The sequence below is a fragment of the Amblyomma mixtum genome, chromosome 2 (assembly GCF_055824585.1).
Source record: "Amblyomma mixtum isolate Tamu chromosome 2, ASM5582458v1, whole genome shotgun sequence".
Lineage (NCBI taxonomy): Eukaryota > Metazoa > Arthropoda > Arachnida > Ixodida > Ixodidae > Amblyomma > Amblyomma mixtum.
The window spans coordinates 206,810,072-206,832,879 of NC_143013.1; positions in this window are offsets into that span (position 1 = coordinate 206,810,072).

Consider the following 22,808-nt stretch of genomic DNA (forward strand, 5'->3'; position numbering starts at 1 on the left):
CGCCATGAGCTTCGCTTGTTTTCTCGTGCTGCTGCTGGGCGGTCTTGCGCGCCGCTGTTACTGTGCTGGAATCGCAAAAGAAGAAGGATTACCGGTGTGTGCTGCCGGTGGGCGCGCTCTCATCCAAGAGTAGTAGTAGCTCCCATTTAAGCGATCCGTCGGGGCATATGTGTTATGGATGTCTGGTCGACAACGATAATGAGGTCAGCAGTGCGATGCCGTCGTTTGATGAGTCGAACCTTTCGGCCTATTGCACTGCTAACTTCGTTGCAAAAATGCCTGGCTCATAAGCAGCGACAGTGGCCATTGTTTCTGTGGTGTGTTTCGATTACAAGACGGCGCCCTTCTACAGTGTGGCTTCCTTGGAAACTTAGTCGGCGGTGTGCCTGCAACGCCTGTCGCTGTCAGCTCAAACTGACCGCCTACGAGCGCTGCCTTCTTTTGCGATGTTAACGGTGACGGGACACTTACTGCCTGTGGCCGGAGCTTATAGCAAAAGCGAAGAGTGTTTTGTGTGAAGGTTTGACGAAGTGCGTGTGTCAGTCTGGACCCTTAGCAAGTCATACGAGATGCAACATGCAAAAGTGGTCCACCAGTCGCTTCAGCAGAAAGGAGTGCGGATGTTTTTTACGTTACTTCAATCGAGAACTGCCCATGCAAATATTTCAACTCGTCTCTTGCCTAAACAGCATAGTAAAGAAGCTAAAGCAACAAAACTGCTGTTTCCATGCTGTATATTGATTCCGCACTCGTGCTAGAGGTGGGAAATATGTAGCAGTTATTGGTGGAGTTACAGCCTATGAAGCACGTGCAGCTTCATGTAATTGCAGGTTAGGATATGCACCTTACTTGGTATTGACTTTGTGACCAGACATAGCCATCTGTCAACTAAAAGAAATTTTCTTGCTATAGGATTCTGCAGGATTATGTATGCTTCTGGACACTGAATACCGGGTGCGTCACCTCTCTTGAAAGCACTCAGATTTGTGTACTTATCAGTACGTTTGAGATGAGAAAATTTTATCAGCTTCTTTTCTTTATTTTATAATTAGCTACACAGCATGTTGCAAAAAAAATGTTTTAAGAAAAAGTATTTCAGTTTAGAGTAGAACAGTTCAAAAAAGTTGTTTTGGGCATTCTGGTAACTTCAAGATGGTATCTGATGGTTGCATACAGACGCGCAAGTCAAACCTCAAAGGGCATCAAACTTAACAGTACCGCTGAGCTTATCCTTTCGTGCTTTTTATGTGTGTGTAGATCACCTGGGAAAGTTCAGTATTGGATGTTGGATTTCATAGTTCTGCTACAACTTTTATCTTCCTTTCTACACATGAAACATGACTGAACTTGATTACATTCCCCAAGCAAATACCTGACGCCTTACAAGCGTTCCTTACTGTGCACAGTTGTCCCAGTGCATTATATCCACTCATGTGCAGCACACTGTTGTGTTGCTCTTGGTCTCCGAATGTGACTCTCAGCAATATGATGGAATCATAGTCCATCCAGATGGTCTTTCTGGAAGTGCAAATTTCAAAACAGATTGAAGAAGAATGAAGAGTGTGATACTTAGCCATGCATCATGCAATGCTGGTGCTAATCAGCAACATGTGTGGTATATATACTTCGCACATTTGAGATTCATTGGATTTGTTCTGGAGCCATACTGGGAATTAATTAATCGATCTGTGATTTGTCACTGGAATTGAGAGAGGGCACTAATTTCTGAACTTTTGACACCAACTGTGAATTCAAAACTGTCTTTTTATGTAGGCTTACATGGCCTTTTTACGTGTATGTAAATTTATGCTAATGACTGGAAATTGCTTTGGAAATGGTTTTGGAAATTGCCTCGTAACATTCCTGTTACAGCTCACAATTCGCTTTCTGCACGTCATGTTTGATTGAACCTGATTATATCCCCAAGCTTGTTTGTTGCACCTAACAAACACTGTTGCCCTTTCAGAGTTATTCCATTGATTGACTCCTTTCGAGTGCAAGCAACAAATGGTTGTGTTGCTTCTGATTTCGAAATATGGCTGTCTGCATGACGGGCAACAACGTAAGTGCTCTGGATGGCCTTCATCATGCATCTATAAGATATCTGTAACTTTCAGAATTGGTTAAAGGAAGAACTGAAGGATGCTGTAAGAGTCATTAGCAGCTTGTTTTTTACATTATTTTACAATGAACTTGCAATGTTGACAAGTTCTTGCTCAGTGTGCATGTTGTCATGTACAGTTCCCTGCAGTATCGAAGGGAAGCATTTTGCACTAAAAGATAATTTTTTGGTTATTTGTTTGCTGAAGTTGAAAATGATTAATGGGTACTTACGCCAAGACGAAAATTATAAAACAGCAAAACGTGAGCTTATTGCTCATTATTGAGAAGTAATCATTAACTGAATGCTCGAACTTTGTTTGCTTTCACCCTAAATGGGCCTTTACAGTCTCGACAAGTTGCTACTAAGCAAGCAAACGCACACATGGCCATACGCAGCCTCACGGAGCTTGCTCAGTATGCACATAAGCACGCACAGCTTCGGCAAGCCCCCTCTCAGCACGCAGATGTCCACGTACAGAGAGTTGTCCACGAGAGTCCACGATTTTTTACACGCAAAGAGTGTGCGTGGACGTCTATCAGCTCACAGTACGCGCATATGTACACACAGGACGCACAGAATGCGTACAGGTAACGCACAATGTCTGCGCAGTCGTGTGCAAAATGAACGTGATCGTACAAAAATCACTGTTCTCGTGCAAACTCACGCAGAGGTTTTTCAATAGGGACCTGCAACAAGCGGCGACTATCGTGTACAGATACGCTCGCCACTGTGGCCTGGAATGCTCCCGGACCAAAACAGAATTCTTGCACCTTGGGGCCAACCCGAAGTGCATCACCAAAATTGGCCTCTCCCTTGCTAGCGGCCCTATCCCTGAAAACGATGAGGTAAGAGAGTTGGAACTCTTTAATCACCGCAACCGCAAGATCGACACAACCCTGCAGAAGCTCCGCATGATTGGAGACAAGGTCGGCCGCACGGTCCGCCGGGTATCTAAATTTTCGCCTGAAGAGGTAGTACCGAAACTTGCCGCCGACACTCCAGACTACTGCCAGACATTCCAACCCGTTGGAGTGATAATATATTTTGCCAGCGGACAGTTTGCGGCCAGCGTATGGGACGACGTGCTCAGCACCGTGAGGGTCGCGCTGGAGCACAACCGCTCCGAGGCCGGCCTGGCTAGCGTCGGTGTACACTTCACTATGCCAGTCTTCGCGGAAATGACTCAGAACCGGGCACTGAGTCAGTTGATCTTTGAGCGCTTCAAAGGCTCGTTGCTGCCGCTCACCTCATATAAAATTCTCGTCTTCGACAAATTTGTGAAGGGAGCTGCTGTGGTGGCAAAGTTGGCGACAAATTTTCGTGAATAGGAAGCCATTTGCAGGAACGTCAGTAGTTGCATTAGACTGGCAGGCATGGGATAATTCTTGACAGCTGCTATAGGTTCTGGAAGCGGGTGAGCGCCCTCCGCAAAAATCCTGTAACCGAGGTAAGAGATTTCCACAAGGCCAAATCGAAATTCCTCGCGGTTTAGCCGGATGCCAGCTTTGTATAATCTTTCAAGAATGTTATCGAGATTCCGGTGATGCTCATCGTTGCTCCCACCGACGACCAAAATATTATCGAGGTAGACCACACTGGCGAGGTCTTTGAGATGTCCGAGTACCATGCTCATGGCCCGCTGGAAAGTGCTAGGAGCAGTACGCAGCCCGAAAGGCATCCGAGTAAAATCGTACAGCCCGGAAGGGGCTCGAAAGGCTGTGTTGTGCTTATCCTCCTCGGCAACATTTATCTGCCAGTGTCCTGAGAGTAGGTCGAGAGATGAAAAGTACTTGGCGCGTTGGACGGCGTCAATTGCGTCGTAGATGCGGGGAAGGGGGTAGTAGTATGGGATCGTCTCCTTACTAAGATCCCTGTAGTGGACGCAAAACAGTAGAGTGCCGTTTTTCTGGCGTGCGAGAACAACATGGGCTGCCCAGGGGTTTATAGAAGTCACTGGGACCTCAGGAGCAGGGCGGCAGCAGTCCGTGGTGGGCGAAGATGAACACACAGCACGCGCAGCGATCGCAATGCCGCCGCTAAAGAGAATGTTCGTCTTAGTCTTTACAATTGCCCCCGAGAAGAAACGGAGACAATTATGGCGATTTAGGCCGCCGGCAGCATGGCTGGTTCGTAGAATGGCTTGAGACGCCGGACGTCAACAGTCTCGCGTCCACGGCGGCGGCGATCAGAAGACGGGTTGAAAGGTTCTACAGTGTAATTAACAGGAGATGTGTGCTCCAGGACAAGGTATGGGCCTTGGTACTTGACGAGAAATTTTGATGACAGGCACGGAGTATTTGTCAGAATTCAGAGTCACACAAGGGAGCCATTGGGGAAGTGTGGCGTTGTTTGACAGAGGTCGCGGTGGGAATGCTCTCTGCACTGGGTGTCAATCGTCAGAGCACGGGCGATGCGGCGACAGTCTTCGGCGTGCCGGGCGGCTTCAGACAGGTGTATACTCGTGAGTGTCAGGTTGGTACGGCCGAATGGTGTCGATGGTAGCAGTAGGGTGGCGGCAGTAAAGGAGGAAGAAAGGAGAGAAGCCAGTAGCAAGCTGCGTTTCGGTATAGTACGCATAGTTTATATACGGAAGGACAAGATCCCAGTGCATGGGCGGTCGAGTTTGTTCGACGACTTCGGCGTAAGTCAGTGGACAGGGGGCAGGTCTTGGGACGACGTTGGCATAATTCAGAGGGGTGGTGACAGGTCAGGGGGTGGTGTCAGCGTACGTCAGCGGAGCAGCGACAGGTGATGGCGAATGGGTGGACGGAAGCGCCTCAGCAACCTGCTCTCGAATAGCATGTTGGAGAGCCGGCGCCAAATAAGGTGGCGACCCTGGACGACTAGACAAAAGCGAAAGCTGACGCGCCACCTCCTCACGCACAAAATCTTTAACTTGCTCTAACAGGGAGGAGTTATCAGCTGCGGGTGTCAGTCCGGCAAGTGATTCTGCCTGAGCTGAGTGCTGACGAGTCAGGAACCTCTGCTTACGCAGCTCTTCGAAGCTCTGGCACAGCGTGGTGACTTCCGAAACGGTGCGCAAGTCCCGCGCCAGCTGCATTTGAAAGGCGTCATCATCAATGCCTTTCCAGATCTGTTTTATCTTGTCAGCTTCCGGCATGGCGACCTTCACTCTGTTGCAGAGGGCGATTACGTCTTCTATATAGCTAGTGAAGCTTTCGCCGACCTGCAGCGACCGTTCACGCAAGCCCTGTTCGGTGCGGAGTTGTCTGACAGCCGGGTGACCAAAGACTTCAGAGAACTTCGTCATGAAGGCCGACCAAGTTCCAACGTGCCCTTCATGGTTGCGATACGATAAGTTGGCGACGCCGGTAAGATAAAAAATGACATTGTCCAGCTTGGTCTCGTCATCCCATTTCTTATACAGGCTCATCCGTTCGTAAGATGCGAGCCAATCACCCACGTCATGTTCATCTGTTCCGCTGAAGATAGCCGGGTCCCGCTGGCGAAGGGAGCCGGCACAGATGACAGTCGGTGGACCTGCTTGCACGGCTTGATTTTGGGTGTCCACAGGCATCACAGGCGTCGGAAGATTGCGGTTACGGAGCTCCACAGCCGTTATCGTTACCCGCACCTCCACCAAATGTAAGATGGGGGTTTAGAAGGCACTGGGACCTCAGGAGCAAGGCCGCAACAGTCTGTGGTCGGCCAAGGCGAACACACACCACGCGCAGCGATCGCAATGCCGCCGCTAAACAGAATGTTCGTCTTCGTCTTTACAGAGGGTCTTACGAAGCCAGCAGCCAACATATCGCGTACGTGTTTACCGATAACCCTTCGCTCGCGTTCGGCTAGCGCCACAGCGCGACAGTGATGGGCAGGTGACTGTCGGTTGGTAAGTGGTGGATAACCAATGAAGTTGCAGGAAGCTGGGCACTACTCTAAGCGGTAATGGCACAGTGCCGTGCAGCAGGGCAGGCAAGGTCTCAGCGCCAAGAAGGTCACATTTCGAATGCTCGTCCACCGGATGGCTAGGGGTGGTAAGGGCCACGTGAGGGCCATGGTGAGGGCCATGTCCCCGGACATGTGGTTGTCTGCACCGAAGATGAGGTCACCAGGGAAATCCGCAAACACCGAGACAGCCGTCAGGACCTTGCAGCCAGCCTCAGTGCGGATGCATAGATCCACTGCACGAACCGGAACGGCGCTGCCACCCAAGCCTTGATGTCGAGACGAGGACCAAGAGTTTAGAGGGAAAGGTGGATGACATTGAAGCAAGGTTGTACGCTCAGCACCAGTGTCGGCGAGGGTGGTCCACTCTCCGATGCCCTCGACATGCACCGGCAGGAACGGAAGGGGATGGTTCTGGAAATGCATGCGCGGGCGGGCGGGCGGCGTGATGACATTCCTTGGAAATGTGGCCATGTCGACAGCACGAAAACCAACCTCAGCGCTGCGGGGGTGGCGCGGCAGACGTCCCGGCGGCAGCGAAGAGCCCGCGACGACTCGCGGTGTCATGCAAGGCGGCAGCCGCTGGACAAATGTGGAGAGGCTGTCAGTATGCACAGTGGTCATAATCGAAGCGTGGGTGGCACAGTAGAGTCCGTCAACGATATACTGCTTCGCGGCGAGCGCGGGCCACTCCATATTACGGGCTCAAGAAGACGCAACTTCTCGTAAATATACATGGCGACGACTTCATGAGGAGCCTCGTTTCGCGAGCGCATCTTCGAGAATTTCATGTCGTACGCACTGGCCAGGGGGTAAAGGCGGCCGGAAGGGCAGCGGTCCAGGCCGGCCAAGTATGGTAGTGGCGACCTGCATGCTGGTGCCAGGCGCCGGCTGCACCGCGGTGATGGTCTTCCGCGAAGGTGAGCATGATGGCAGAGGACCATGCGGAACGCCGGCGGGCGACAGCATCGACAGCTTGCACCAATGCTGTGGGATCGTCGCAAAAGCCATTAAACTCTGGAAGCAGGACTGGCGATGCTCGCCCGCCGGAGGACCTAGAGGTACGACCAAGCGCAGAGGTCAATTCCCTGAGGGTGGAGAGGGCCTCGGGTAGGAGGGCTTGGGCCTAACCCGCCAAGGAGGCGGGGACGCCGTTGTCGGACGGGGTAGTAGCCGCGAGCGGTGAGCGGGCCGGCCGAAGAACTTCCTAGCCGCTACGGAGAAGGAGCGGATCGGCGAGGTCCGGTTCGGGTCCGACGGTCGCCTACTGCGCCACATTGAAAGAGAACAAGGAGACGTGGCCGTTCGTTCGAACGCATTGGTTTATTCTGCTACTTCCTTGTAGTCCTCTTCCCTTGCTCCCGCATCCCATCCGTCATCATCTTTGTTACGGCATCACACTTACAGCCCGAGTGAGACCACCCCGACCTTGCTCCTCCTTTGCAGCGGCTGGGGCGTCCTCCAGCTGCCTCACTGAGCGCCCGTAACCGCCATCCCGTCCGAGAACGGCGTCAAGGCCTCCTGGGCGGATAAAGCCGAGGCCCTATTTCTCGTAGCCCTCTGTGTCCTGTAACTTCAGCTCCGGGAGTTGTCTTCCTGTTTCACCACCACGATCGGCTCCAATTTCATTGGTTGGCGAAGTCTAGGGCTGGCCTTGTAACATGACCGCCCTAACTTCTTTATTGTGAAGCCTATAAATATGCAAGCAGCAGCACTGGATGGCACTGTGGGGAAGTTTCGTGCTTGGCACGTGCTTCTAGAAGTATCTAGGCTTTAACGGGAACCCTCCGGTCGATAAGTAAGGTCAGGTAGAGAGCTTTCTCTGTGTGAGGATTTCCCATTAAGTTGTAGCGCGATTGTAACTTTGCTTCTGTAACTCAGTTTGGCCTTGTACATACGTGTAAATATAAATCTTCCTTTGACCTGCAAGTGACCATCTTGCTTATTGATCGCCGAATCATCAACGATTGGAATGGTCCGAGCCCTACCGAAGAACTCAACGGACCATCAAGAAATTACTCCTGGCCTATTCCACGCCGTGGGTATGTGCCATGTCACTAAGACAATAAAAAGAACAAAGATGGAGCGCTTGGCATTAAATCATGTTATTGCCAACAGTCAACTCGTCTTATTCTTCGGCTTGCCGTCATGGTGTGATGTGCTGGAGAATCATCGGCATCCTGATCCTGCAGCTTCGGTGTCCTGTGTCAGTCGTGGTCGTCAGTCGTGAGTTCCTGGCCTACGTCGCCCGGCTTGCCCACGCCTTTCAGGCTCGAACCGACCCCGCTGTTGCTCTCCCGCCCTGTCCCCCGCCCTGACCACACGGCACAATGAAGAGGAAGCGTAGCCCTGACCGACCCTACCTACCGACCCGAGACGCAGCTCCCATCTGAAGAATGCGCCTACTAGGCACATGTGTTGGAAATTATTCCGGAGTCCTCCACTACGGCACCTCTTCCTCCATTTCTTTCTTTGTGTGTTTCTTTCTCTTTCCTTTCTTTCCTTCTCTCTTTCTTCCTTCCTTCCTTCCTTTCTTTCTTTCTCTCTCTCTCTTTCTTCCTTTCTTTATTTATTTATTTCTCTCTTTCCTTCTCTCTTTCTTTCTTCCTTTGTTTCTTTCTTTCCTAATTTCTTTCTTCCTTTCTGTGTCTGTCTTTTTTCCTTTCTTCCCTTTTTTCTTTCTTTGTTGTTTATTTTCTTTCCTTCTTTCTTTATTCCTTTCATTCTTTCCTTCTTTCTCTCGCTCTTCTAGTTCTATCTTATTTTCTTCCTTTCTTTCTCTCTTCCTTTATTTCTTTCTTTTTCTTTCTTCCATTCCTTCTTTCTTTCCCTTTCTTTCCCACTTCCTCTTTCATATTTTCTCTGTCTCTTTCTTTCCCCTTTCTTTCTGTCTTTCTTTCTTTCTTCCTCTCTCTCTCTGTCTCTTTCTTTCCTTTCCTTTCTCTCTCTCTCTTTCCTTCTTCTCTTTTCCTTGCTTTCTTTATTTGTTTCTCTGTTGCTTTCTATCTCTCTTCCTTTCTTTCTCTCTCTTTCTTTATTTCTTTCCTACGTTATTTCTTCCTTTCTTCCCTTCTTTCTTTCTTTCTTTCACTACCGCCTTCTTTCCTCCTCTGAAGGTGTGTTTGAGTTGTCCAAAGAGGAGGGAGACAGTCACTGTGCCTTTCGTTTCATGAAAAACATTTTTTATTTCTGATAGCAGATATTGGTTGCAGACCGAACCCACCTTCGGCTTGTTTTCTTTAGCGTAATCTCGGCCTTGGCTGCGGATTTCGCTCGATCACGACGCTGAATGCACAAGTGTGAACGTGCCATAGGAGAGGGCATGATGACAGGTGCCGCGTCTTGTCGTATGCATCGATATTTTACGAGCCCTTATGTCGTCAGGCTTAACAGGCATATTATAGAGTCACTGCTTACGACAAAACCGGGGCGAACAGGACAGAGATGCAGTGGGAGAGTAGAATTGAATCAATGAAGTTATCAAGCCCCAGATTACCGCTGGCATGACTTTGAGAACGTGTACAATAGCCAGCAGGACTGCACATTGCAAAGGCCTCTTTATAGCACATTTTAAACAACAAACTCCGTATTTACAATAAAATATGAACAAAAGAGGGACGAGCTTCGAAGGGGTTCATCAACGTTTCGACAAAAGGATTTGCCTTCGCCTTCATCGGGACACCTCTTGCGAAACGTTTACTGAGCTCCCGCAGGCTCCCCTTCCCTAGATCACTTTATCTTGTAAGAAACCAGTCTATCAGCCCCGTCTATACCATATACTGATTGCTTAATCTGTTCTGCGCGAATAAAGCTTGAAAACACTACAGTTTTAGGAAAGGGTAACCCAGCCTTGTGGCCTTAAAGAAGTGTGGGATGTCAGAATGCACATGCGCAGAAAAAAAGGCACGCCTTGCGGCTTAGGTTAACGTTAACGGCTAACGCTATTTTGCCAAAATATCGTGCTCCTCAAAGCCATTGCACTTTCGGGCAACATGGCCGCGGAGGTCGAAGCGAGGCCTATCGCTTTAGCACCTTTCGTCTTTCCCGCTCCATAGTGTCTCACGTTAGCGAGAAATGAAAGGCGCACGAAGTTTTTTCCTTTGTTTAAAAATGTCTTCGCCGCAAGATTTTGCGATAAAATGCGGCATATTTTCAGATTGCTTACGGATTTAGAGAAACTAAGCTTACTGAGAACGAGTCTTCGGTTACCACGGAGGTGAGTTTATTTATTTATTATTTATTTATACAATACTGCAGGCTGTTAAGGCCCAAGCAGGAGTGGGATAAACATACAGAGAACTCCGACGACCAGCAGAAGACGACGCCAACAGCAGAATTCAGTGGAAGGGATGTAGTAAATACGGAGCATGAAAATAAAACCAGCCGCAACAAACAACAGACAATATTTATTTTTCATTTCATTTATTTGTCCCTTAAAGGCCCGAAGGCATTACATAAGGGGGGGCGTACATACAGGTTGGAGGGTAGTGGCAGAGAACACACAAAAAAAAGAAAGGGGGAAAAATACACGGGGTACAAAAAGAGTACAATAATATACAAACTAAAAACAAGAAATAAACATACAAAAAGAAAACAAGGAACAGTTGGCACTTCGGTGTCGCAGTATGAATATGTTTATGAGAAGTAATTAGCCAGTTTCTCGCGGAAAAGGCGGCGATCGGAGCATGTTATTATGTTGTCGGGAAGGCCATTCCAGAGCACTATGGAGTCGGGAAAAAATGAACTGCTCATTGCGGAGGTGCGGGTTTTAATGCGTGCGATTGGGTTACTGTGGTTTAGGCGGGATGACGTACGTGGGGGTGGCTGCAGCAACAAATGTCTTGGTGAGCGATAAAAGAAAGAGTGAAAGAGGCATAGACGGGAAATAACACGGCGAGTTGCTAGTGTTTGAAGGCCGAGGGATCGTTTTAGTAATGTTACGCTGGTATTTCTTGAGTACTGCGATGTAATGAAACGGGCGGCGCGATTTTGAATGGCTTCAAGGTCTGAGATGAGATAAGATTGTGATGGATGCCAGACAGATGACGCGTACTCCAATTTAGGACGTACGAATGTTATATATGCCAACTTTTTTACTTCAGGTGATGCAGATTTTAGATTGCGCCGGAGAAAACCAAGTGTGCGTGATGCTTTGGAACAGATGGTCTGAATGTGTGTTGTCCATGACAGCGATGATGTGATGTGTACTCCTAGGTATTTATAAGATGATGTTCTGGTGACGGCGACCGATTTTATGTTGTAAGTGCTATCAATAAGTGTGTTTTTGCGGGAGAATGATATGGATTGGCATTTATTTAGATTAAGAGGCATGTGCCATTTGTCACACCACGCTGAGATAGTGGTTAGATCCTGTTGAAGAGCGGCAATGGCGCTAGCGCCGTGGATGGGGCTGTAAATTACGCAGTCATCTGCGAATAAACGTAGCGTGGATTTTATGTTAATCGGTAGGTCATTGATGTAGATGAGGAATAAAAGAGGTGATAAGCCTGCACCTTGAGGTACGCCGATTTAACGGTCAAGTTCTTGTTCAATGGCCGAAAGCACATTTTCGGATACAAACACATGAGGGGGTAGGTTGTTCCAATCTTCTATAGTTCGAGGAAAGAAAGAATATTTAAATTTATTGGTGCGGGCAAACAAAGGAGATAATTTATGCGGATGACAATGCCTTGTTACTCTAGTTGTTGATGGTTTCATATACAGTCTAGCCCGGTTATAACGAAGTCGGCGGGAATCGGCAATCACTTCGCTATATCCGCTATTTCGTAATATGCGGACTACGAAAAAAAATGCAAACATCGGCATACCGCTTTATTGCCGCTGAAAGAAATCGTCCAGCGTCCCCTGAACACGTTTCGCGAGTGCGGACTTCAGGATTGCGACGAGTGCGGACTTCAGGATCCGCGATAACGATAAAAATGAGCCACGCTTCCAACATGCACAATGCTGCCGCGCTTTCTCCCTGCCGTGCGCACAGCGGCACCGACATAAAACAAAGCGCGCGCTGCCACACCTCCTGCGGACTGCAGTCCAGCCGTGGCGCCGACTGCCTGGGAGAAATAGAGAACCGCGATTGGCCAAGACGGCCGCTCTCTGCGACGTCATCGAAAAAAAAAAATGCTGAGGCTCAGCTTGGCTAAGCCTTGGGAATGCGAACATCCCACGGCGACGGCGCGAGGTGGAGGCCGGCTCTCTCATCCGATGTCACGTGGTGTGACGTCACGGTGTCACGTGGTGTAACGTCACGGTGTCACGTGGCGTGACGGCTAGGGGTCCTACGGCGACGGCGCGAGGTGGAGGCCGGCTCTCTCATCCGATGTCACGTGGTGTGACGTCACAGTGTCACGTGGTGTGACGTCACGGTGTCACGTGGTTTCACGGCTAGGGGTCCCACGGTACAGTGTACTAGAATAGGGGCAGTGTGTTCAGGAGCGCTTGCCGCTGAGGCGCTTCATGCAGAAAGCACGAGATGGCGCTACAGGAGCATGGGCTGTACGGTACCAACGGCGCAGCGCTGGCGCTGCGCGTTTTTAGAAGTGTTGTAATCATCCTCCGCCTCGAACAGACGTGCAAATGCTCGGAGGATGTGGAGATGCATGCTTGGAACTGACGTTCACATAAGAGATTAATTATATGTGTACTTTAGCGCATCACAACGCTCATTAGACGGATTTATTAACAAACCTGACAGCAAAGGGTTTGGAGACACCGAAATAGTGGGGTAAAGCCGTTAAATCTGCTGAGCCACGCTACAACGTAACCAGAAGTTATTCGAACGTAAAAAAAACATTGATTAATGGGTTTAATATCCGCAAGCAACACTCGCGCTTCAAGTAGCACCGTAGTAAAGGGCTTCGATTGAGTTGAAGCAACTCGGATTCCAGGTGCATTTTCTTGCGCAGTTCGCACTCATAAAAATGCAGCCGCTGTTGTAGAAAACACAAAACTGTACACGGCCCAAAGCCAAAGGCCTTCCCTGCTTGGTATTTACCTTCTTTCGCGGTAAACATGGTAAACATTTGTCCCTCGTTCTATCCTCCGGTTTCGCGAATTACCCGCAATGACTGGATTTGCACAGTTTATTCGTGACTTTTATTTACGTCATGAAGAGCTCCCCAACGTCAGGCTCATGTACGAGTCTGAGACACACCAACATCACACATTTGAATGAAAGGAATAAAACAGGTAGGAAAGAGGCCAAGTAAAAGGGATTAAACACAGAAAAAGAGCGAGTACATTCCAATCCAAACAACGGAGACCTACAGCGGAATTAATGTGCTTAAATGAATTCTTTAATTCATTTTTGAATTATATTTACAAAATTGGCTTTGGAATGCACAAAAAAAAAGCCGTGTATTTAGATAAAAAAAAAACGCAAAGGAGCGTCAGCATATGTGTTGCACAAGCCTGCTAAGAACAACGGCTAACTTTCAAGTGCAATTTCCTTTTTCGTCGTGCTTCTCTTGACTGATTAAGACCTTTAACGTAAAAGTGCAGCCTTGTTAAGACATAAAAGCGCACAACTGCTGATGTGAAATCATCAGCATGCAATTTGCACCCTATGGCATAGCCAAACTTGGTTTTCACTAGAATCATGACATCGACTATGCTGTCGCTGCAGAGTTCCTCTTGGCTGAAGAAGATTGTAAATATCCCCTCAAGTTTCTTTACTGCTTCAAAAAGCAACTTGGAGGGATACAGCAAGCCTCCCCTATCACAAATTTCTGTGAATTTTGAGACTCTGCTGCTGACATTTGAGTTCTGCAAAAGAAGAGAGCGGCAGTGCTCACATTTGTTGCGAGTAAGAAATTTCCGCGCAACATACCCTGCCATGTAATGAACGAGGCGGTCATCGCTCTTCTCCTCCACGTAAGCCCGGTGCTCAGCTGGAGTACTGTTTAGCCTTTGTTCTACCACCGTCAGATTTCCAGCTTCAACTAACTCATCAAGAGATGCAACGTTCCCTTCCATATCAGATTTATCAGGTGAGTGAAGTAGCGAGACCAAATCTTCATTGGCCTCAGTGTTGCCTGTTTGCATTGCTTTTGCCAAGTTATAGAAAGACAGGCAGTTGACGACAATCAAGAATTGAGATGGCGTTGGGTGGTCGTTGGATCCGCACGACTGCCTCACAATACCAAAGAAGTTCTCCAACTTATCTTGACTTAGTCGAGATGTTAATAGGTATTTAAAACCCTCTCCCCCCAAATACTCTAACAAGGCCAAAGTGCTGCACAGTGTCACACGGAGCCCATCTGCCGTCGACTGGCTCAAGAAGCCGCCAACTCCTTTTGCATGTGATTCCCAGCGAGACAAAAACTCGAGGAATTCCTTCAGAGTCTTCACATTTTCGGATCCTGGACGAAGGGCTTTGGCTGGGAACCGAGAAGTCATGATCTTGATCAGCTTGTTGATAGCCCTGAAACAGTGCGAAGTTCATAAATAGGCTAAAGTTATCATTTATCTGCAACGCTTGTAAGGGAAACTAGGAACACAGTTGATATGCACGTTCCTGAAGGCGGTAATTCTGAACAGCGCTCACCCACCACAGTGGTTCATTGGCTACGGTTTTCTGTTGCTCAACATGAAGTGCCCGTGCGGCCGAAACACCCCGTTTCTTCACAAGCAAGGTGGAGCTCAAGAAGCACGCTGCAACCCGCCGCAACACACGGAGAACGCGTCCGTACAGCCGGTGCGACTGCAGCGCCACCACATACATCCGGGACCTGTCTACGCTGCCGGCTTCACGACGGTGCGTGGCGCGCTCCGCCGCCTGAACACACTGCCCCTATTCTAGTACACTGTACCCACGGCGACAGCGTGAGTGGTAGCTCTAGCAATATGCTTCGCATAAAAAATCGTCTCTGTTCTTTTTACATTTTTCCCCTGCACGGCATGCTCTACCGCTCTACGCCGTGACGCCGTTCAAGGACGGCGCAACACGAGACCGGCGTGCCATGCGATGCAGTGAAGCAACCTTTCGCTCCGTAGGAGAGCAGACGACGCCACGAAAGGACGTTGTCAGCCGAATTTTGCTCTTATTTTAGCGGAAAAAATCGCCTCAAGGACGCAAAAATGTGTTGATTGGCAGATTATTTTTCGGTTGGTATTAAATCTCTTCGTTATATCCGCTGACGCGCTCTTATTTACTTCGTTAAAACCGGACCCAAAATGTATTGAAAATGCAAAAATGGGAATGGGAAATTGAAATCCCTTCGTTATAACCGCGATTTCGTTATAAGTGGCTTCGTTATAGACGGGATAGATGAAGGGTCAAGACGGAAATGAGAATGGTAGAGTTTAAAGAGGAATTTAATTCTTGCTAGCTTTCTCCAGTAGTCTAAAGGTTTGATGTTGTTGATTCTCATTAATTCATATGGGGAGTCATGTCGACGGTACCGGTTATATATGAAGCGAACTGCTGATCTTTGAATCTGTTCAAGTTTTCTAATCTCTTTTTAAGTGAAAGGATTCCAAACCTCGCATGCGTAGTGCAATCTAGATTTGATCAGTGTGTTGTAGGCCAGAAGCTTTACATGGTAGGGGCAGTATTTGAGTCTGTGCGTTAACTGGCCGAGTTTGCGGCGCGCCGAGGAGCAGATATTGTCAGCATGAGCGGACCAGCCTAAATGCTCTGTAATCGTTACGCCCAAATATTTAAAACACTCAGTTTGAGTTATGGGGATCTGCTTGATGGTGTACTGGTGAGCAAGAGGAGACATTTTGTTTGTGATACGCATGAAAACAGGTTTATCAGGATTCAGTTTCATATCCCAGCGATCACACCAACTGGAAACAGCATTACGACTTTCATTAAGCACAACCTGTTCATTGCTATTTTTAACAGCCTTGAAGAGCAAGCAGTCATCCGCAAATAATCGAATACTGACGCTTTCATGTATGACGGAGGTTAAGTCGTTTACATAAATTAAGAAAAGAAAAGGGCCTAGGACGCTGCCCTGCGGGACACCAGAATTGACAGAGAGGACGTCGGAATGGTGCCCTTCGAAATCAACAAATTGCTGGCGCTTATCCAGATATGACGATACCCAGTATACTACAGTTCGTGGTAAACCCAGCTTGTCAAGTTTGAATAGCAGACCGGAATGAGTAACCTTATCGAATGCCTTCCTGAAGTCCAGGAATATAACGTCAATCTGACCGGAACTATCGAGAACGGAGGAAAACGAATGAATTGTGGAAACTAGTTGTGTGGTTGTCGACAGGCCTTTGCGGAAACCGTGCTGGAAAGGAGAGAGTATGTTTTTACTATCGAGGAAATCAGTGATGTAGTTGGAAGTGATATGTTCCATGAGATTGCATGAAGTGCTGATGAGAGATATCGGTCGGTAGGTGGTTAACTGAGAGCGGTCACCTTTCTTAAAAATTCTCTGCCTCTCCCGTAACCGAGAGTAGAGTAAGCATGAAATGTTTACGGGCCTAATGTCATCTCGGTGGACACCCGAACCGCACCGTACAGGAAGGGACGAACGCCACCACCCGTTCAGCGCGATGCCTTGCCATTTGAACGCAAGGTTTTTTGAGGAAAGGAAATGGTGGAGTAATTCTCTGCCATCTCGGTGGACACCCGAACCGCACCGTAAAGGAAGGGAGGAACGCCACCACCCGTTCGGCGCGATGCCTTGCCCTTTGAACGCAGCGCTTCTCCCCCGGGCCCCTGTCCGCCTGCGCGGCTTTGCTTCGATGCGCGAAGCCCCTAAGAGATCACGTACGACAACCAAGTGTATCGTGGCATTTATGTGCTTTTTGCACGCGTTATTAGAAATCGGAAATTATAATTCCGTGCATTCTCAAACGCACAGCGACTGATATCTTGATAAACATTGAGAAGGCACTGGCAGTAGTTATTTTTTGTGACTGCTTTGGAGACCAACCGGCGCTTGCATGCCGGTCGCGTAGGAGGGCTTACAGAGTCTCGTTAATTCTCGTTGTCTCGTACGGTGCCCGGATGTTCTCGTTTCAGTGCCCGGATGACTGGAATTCAGTGCCCGGATGAGTGGATTTCAATGCCCGGATGAGTGGATTTCAATGCCCCGATGAGTGGATTTCAATGCCCGGATGAGTGGATCTCGGTCTCGGCGTGACGTCACCACACTGCCGACAACGGGGGCTAAAAGCATTTCATGCTTAATACAGGCACGACACGTGCGAGCCTTTAGTCCGACGGGACATCGGCACAAGAAAAAGACAAACGAAAAATGACAACAAGAAACCGGGCAAGCGATTTAGCGTAACGGCGCAAGAAGGCGTTTGGAATACCATCAGGGCCGCTCGATGATTTAGGATTCAGATTTAAGAGCATAGAAAAGATGCCCTCATAGGATATAAATTCCGGGCTGACACTGCTCGTGCCGTGAAAACAAGAGGGTCGGGGGCGGGAATCTGAAATAACTGACTGAAAGAAAAGATTAAATTCTGTGGCTATCTGCGGCTTGTCGCGAACAGCTTTTTGACGGTCTTGATGTGATCGATGGATTTGCGTGTATCAGAGGTAAGGTGGCGCCAAAATTTGGCAGGATCGCTCTTGATGAACTGCGGTAATGTGGAAGAATAATAAAACTCCTTACTAGAGCGAAGTTTTTCTGCAAGTAAAGGTCTTAAGTTTAGAAGCGCAGGGTTGTTCTTCGTCAGCTTTCTGAGCCTTTTTATTCTGCGTAATAAATAAATTATTTCGCGGCTGATCCATGGGTTTTTACGACGCACATTCTTAGTTTTGCTCGGAATGAAGTGTTGAATACAGAAATGGCAAGCAGATTTGAATTTATTCCCTAGATTATTGACATCATTTCCCGTGAATTTTTCTAAGGCCATTTCGAGGTAATCATGAACTGACTCATTGATAGCCCTACTAAAATCTTTAACTGTGCTTCTGTTTCGAGTAGGCGAGTTATTAGATGCGTGTATTCTGTATGTGAAAACTACAAGCTTATGATCTGATATTCCGTCTTCAACTGCAACATTAACATCATCGAGAGATCTGGTATGAAAGATAAGGTCTAAAACAGATGATGATGTTCCCTGCACTCTGGTTGGAACATTAACCGCTTGGGTAAGGTCACAAGCCAGCATGATATCAGAGAGGATACTTTCATGGAGAGAATTTGATGATATGTCGGGCCAAAGAATGTCAGGTAGGTTGAAGTCTCCGGCTATTATTATGCAACTTTTACTTTTGCAATATTTAATAAGGTGGTCATGCATTTTGTTCAGGAAATCTATGGACGCAGAGGGCGGACGGTATACTGCAAATAATATAAATGAGTGTCCATTGTAGTTTATTCGTAGGCAAAGACTTTCATGGTCAACGACTTGTTCTAGCAGAGACGCTTGAACACCGGAACTTAGAACGACGGCAACGCCGCCACCACGGGAAGGCCTGTCTCGCCTATAAATACTATAAGAATTTGGAACCAAATCCTGGTCACTTATCTCTTCGTGAAGCCACGTTTCAGTCACTACAGTCACATGGGGATCGTGAAATAACAGTATACTTTCAAGTTCAGCAGTCTTGTTAACAATACTTCTTGCGTTAATGTTAAGCAGTCTCAGGTACTGTGGTGCAGACCTCGGGCTTTGTCATGCGCTCACCGGTGAAGAAGATGTGGACGAAATTTTTACTCGCGCATTTTTAACATCGTCCCACACAAACGTATCACTGTCGATTCGCAATTTATCATTTGTGAAAAAAACATGCTTCCCGTTGTCCTTATCGCCCTTAGCGCTTTGCCACAGCAATCTCCGCCTTCGAAGTGTACAGCGAGAATAGTCATTTTCAATAAAAATAAAAATTTCAGTTGTTGTTAGTGGATGGTAACCAGCATATGAGACTATAATAGCTGAATTTCATTTTTTTCCACCAAGTGGGGTCCTTTACTCACCCTCTTAAAATTAATTAGAAATCGCAAATGGACTCGGAGAGTTGGGCCTACTTCACTAATCATCGAGCACACCACCAAACAGTGATTACATTAGCATATCATATCTTTTCTGGGCTAGCCCCTCCGCGGAGGCTCAATGAAGGGTTAGGGTGCTCGACTATTGAGACGTGGGAAGCAGGTTCGATTCCAGGCGCGGTTGCCGCGCTTCGCTGCAGGCGATACGCAAGCTGCTCATCTGCTTTGCGACGCCAGCGCACGTTAAGGAACCGTAGGTGATCAGAGCCCTCCACTACGGCGCTCGTCATAGCCTGATTCGCTGTGGAAAGCAAAACCCTGTAATCAAAACTAAACAAAACATTTTCAGTGTAGCGTGGCCTGTGCGCGTGTTCGCGTGCATTAGGACAAATGCAGAGAGAGAGAGAGAAATAACATTTTTTAGCACCCGTCAAAAGGTGGACGAGGCTCGGTCCCAGCCATGTACCCCTCCTGAGCCGTCTAGCGGCATTTCCTGGATCTCAGCATCGGCCACGGCAAGACGGATGAGTTCACGCTGTCCCTTTTTCTCCTTGTTTGAGAAGCAGTACCTCCCAGGGCTGATTTGTTATGTCAGGTTCTCCAAAGCTAGTGCATGTCCACATTATATGCATCATGTCCACTATGCCCTCGCAATACCTGTGAGTGAAAACCTACTTGTGCCATTTGCTATAAAACTGGGGGCTTTTGGAATACTCCGACTTGTAGTTTACGCCACACAACGTCTTCATTTCTTCTGAGCTGCTTGCAAGTTTTGGTTGTACTGCTGTGCCTAATTTGTAACGACAAAGTTAGATTGTTTAGAACAACTCCCATATGCCCAGAAATGCGTTACATTTAGCTGCCCGTGTGTTTCCGTGCATATGCTTCATGCCGGTTTAAACGAGCCCTCATATGCGCTATAACTTCCTAGTCTGTTGCTCGAAATCGATGTGGAACTGCGGTAGACACGGCTGCAAAGCGATGACTTCGTACGAACCGTACGCTAAGAATAACGAACCGCACATTAATCGCTCTTTACTGCTGAGCGTGAAAAGTTGAAATATTGCATTTGGTTTCGGCATGATATTATGCAGGGACCCGGTTTACCATAGGCCGTTTGAAGGACTGAATGCCGTTCAGGACAACAAGCGGGAAAACTTTGTGAACAAATCCGTGTTGATACCGAAAACTAGCTGCTTTGCTGGAAGAAGTAAACCTTGTCAAAAAGCATATATCAGGTGTTTCAGAGAAGCCGCTCGTAATTTTGAAAAATAGGGTTTTTGAATTAAACAGCAGTTTTTTTCCGGAATAGTACTACCTGCGCTGGCGGATATAAAAAAAATGCGAATCATGCCAACTAGTAGCGTGATTAACTAATTTCTTAAAGTTAACTTTTTAAGTATTACCGATAGGTCCTTGATTACAAATAAAGGCGCAGCCAGCAGTAAGTAATAGCCAAATAAGTTTTTAGATTTCTCAAAACACAATTACCTTCTCCGCTATTTCTCAACTAATTTTGGCTGCATCGTCCCAGAAATACTTGCTGTTTCGAACCGTATGCAGAGAAAGCAACACCTCCAGAGCATGTAACTAGTAGATGTAGCCAAATTTTTTTCACTATAAAGAGGACGCAGCTGGAGGAAATGCGTCGCTGTCGATAGCCGATTATGAAGTGGACGCCGCCGGAGAAGCAGCACTCACACACGGAACTCAAGGCAAGAAACAAGGTTATTGATAACCGGAATTTCTTCACGCCTGAAGAGGGTCATTATGAAAATGAGCGAGGTCGCATTTTAACGCGTCTCAGTTTGAGCCGGTCTAAAGGTTGCTAAGCAATACGCAACAACAGATATTATGAGAACTTATAAGGAGAAGAAACACAAAGCCAAATTTCAAATAGTGCAAAAATGGAAATAGAACGCGGATGTTCAGTGCATACGGCGCCCGGCTACTGAACCGGTGTTCCCGGGTTCTCGGTGTTCCCGTTGGAATTGAAAAGCAATGCCGGCCGTATGATTCACCAGGGTGGAAATTTGGGCAAGTCGGTATTGATCCATAACGTAAGAGTAGCGCAAAACCAGGACGACGGACACAAGGGGAGAGAACACACACCAACAACACAGGCGCTGTAGCGCCTGTGTTGTTGGTGTGTGTTCTCTCCCCTTGTGCCGGCCGTATGCTGTGCGATGTCAGGGTACGTTAAAGGTTGCGAGGTGGTCGATATTACCTTGAGCCCTCGACTACGGCAACTCTTCCTCATCTCTTTCGTCTCTTTCAGTCCTACCTTCCTCCCTTCCCTTATGACATGATTATGGCGTCCACCAAGATGTGAGACAATTACGGCGCTATTTCCTTTCCTCAGCAGCAAGCGCGGCAGCAGTGCTGCCCCAATTTTTCTACGTTAACGAGATCGAAAAGCATGGAGGTATAATTCTATTGCTAGTGGACCGAAGAGAATGCAGCTTTGCGGAGAGAAAGTGCGGATTGGCAACCAGTCTCTTTGATGATGGTCGTGCTTTCGCAGCATTTTGAAAGAGACGACTTCTTTCTTCCAGGTAAGGATTCGGTGCATTTTAGCTTTCTTTGCTTTGAAGTGAATGACTTAGGTGTAAGTCGAGTCTGCTGACTGTAACTGCTGCCCTGATGAAACCGTAATGCTTGCCAAATTCTACGTCGCCGTAACCGAAGCTGCAATTAACGCGCCGGCATTTTACTTTTCCCGCTCTGCACTTTAAATTTTCGTATTGGTGCCCTTCACCCAAACACTCGTGTGTCACGGTCAGCAAAATAAAATTCAGGGGGGGGAGCACTTTGGCTCTCTAAAGTGCTGCAAGGCGAAAGCGTTTCCTGGTGCACGGTTTGTATTTTTTATTTTTCATGTTTTATTTTTATTTATTTATTTTATTTCATTTATGAAACCCATGCATTCACTAGATGCGCCTTTATTCATGCTCAAACCCTGAGCCTTCATGGCGGCGTGGCAGCGTGTCTGCTTCAGGTGCCAAAGGCACAAGTTCGATTCTCAGCCTCGACACAATTCTTTTTTAAGTAGTGACGCCGAAACCCGGACACACTTGCTAACATTCCTTGGTCACGACAGCAGGAGGCATTAAAGGCTTTCGCCTTAAAACCTCATAGCAAAGATAACTATGGTATCCGCCCCTTCGCGTCTCAGAGGGCGCGCCTGGACTCGATGGCATTGAGTTAATGCCGCCACCTGCAGACGTGAGCTGGCTTGTAGACGTGCGCTCAAGCGGTCCTTTGCACAGCTAACGGAGTGAAATTTTGCAGCAGTTACTGCGTTTCCGGGCGAGTACAAGCGCTGAAGCTAAGCTGGACAGAAATAGAAGCAACAAACGAACACATTGCCATTAACATAGCACTTGAGCGCTACGATTTGTTCCGCAACACGCCACTTTAGCACTCTCGTCATGTGTTCTCACGAATGTAAACAAAAATACGGATTCTTGTTAGACTGAAGTGATGGCGAGAGCAAATGCTACAAGGTTTGAGCCTGCTGAATTGAAATTTAAGCACTCGATGGTTGAAGGTGAAAACATCGCGGACCATTTTCGCTTTCAACTTTATCCAATGTTTTCGCAAAGCCCTGTTCACCTTAACAATGCACCAGGAAAAGCGAGACTTTCTTGCATATTTCCGCCTTTCAGCCGGGCAGGAACAGTCAGCGCTGCCGACCTTGACGTTGCTAACAACGTCCTGGAGGAGGGTGGCGATCGCGTGCGTTCCCCTTGCACGGCAGAAGTTTGCTGACAGATGCCGACGATCTGCAGTTCGCCACCTGTTTTGTGTATTACACCGACTATGCAAAGTGTTTAGGTAAAGCTAGGCGTTCACTT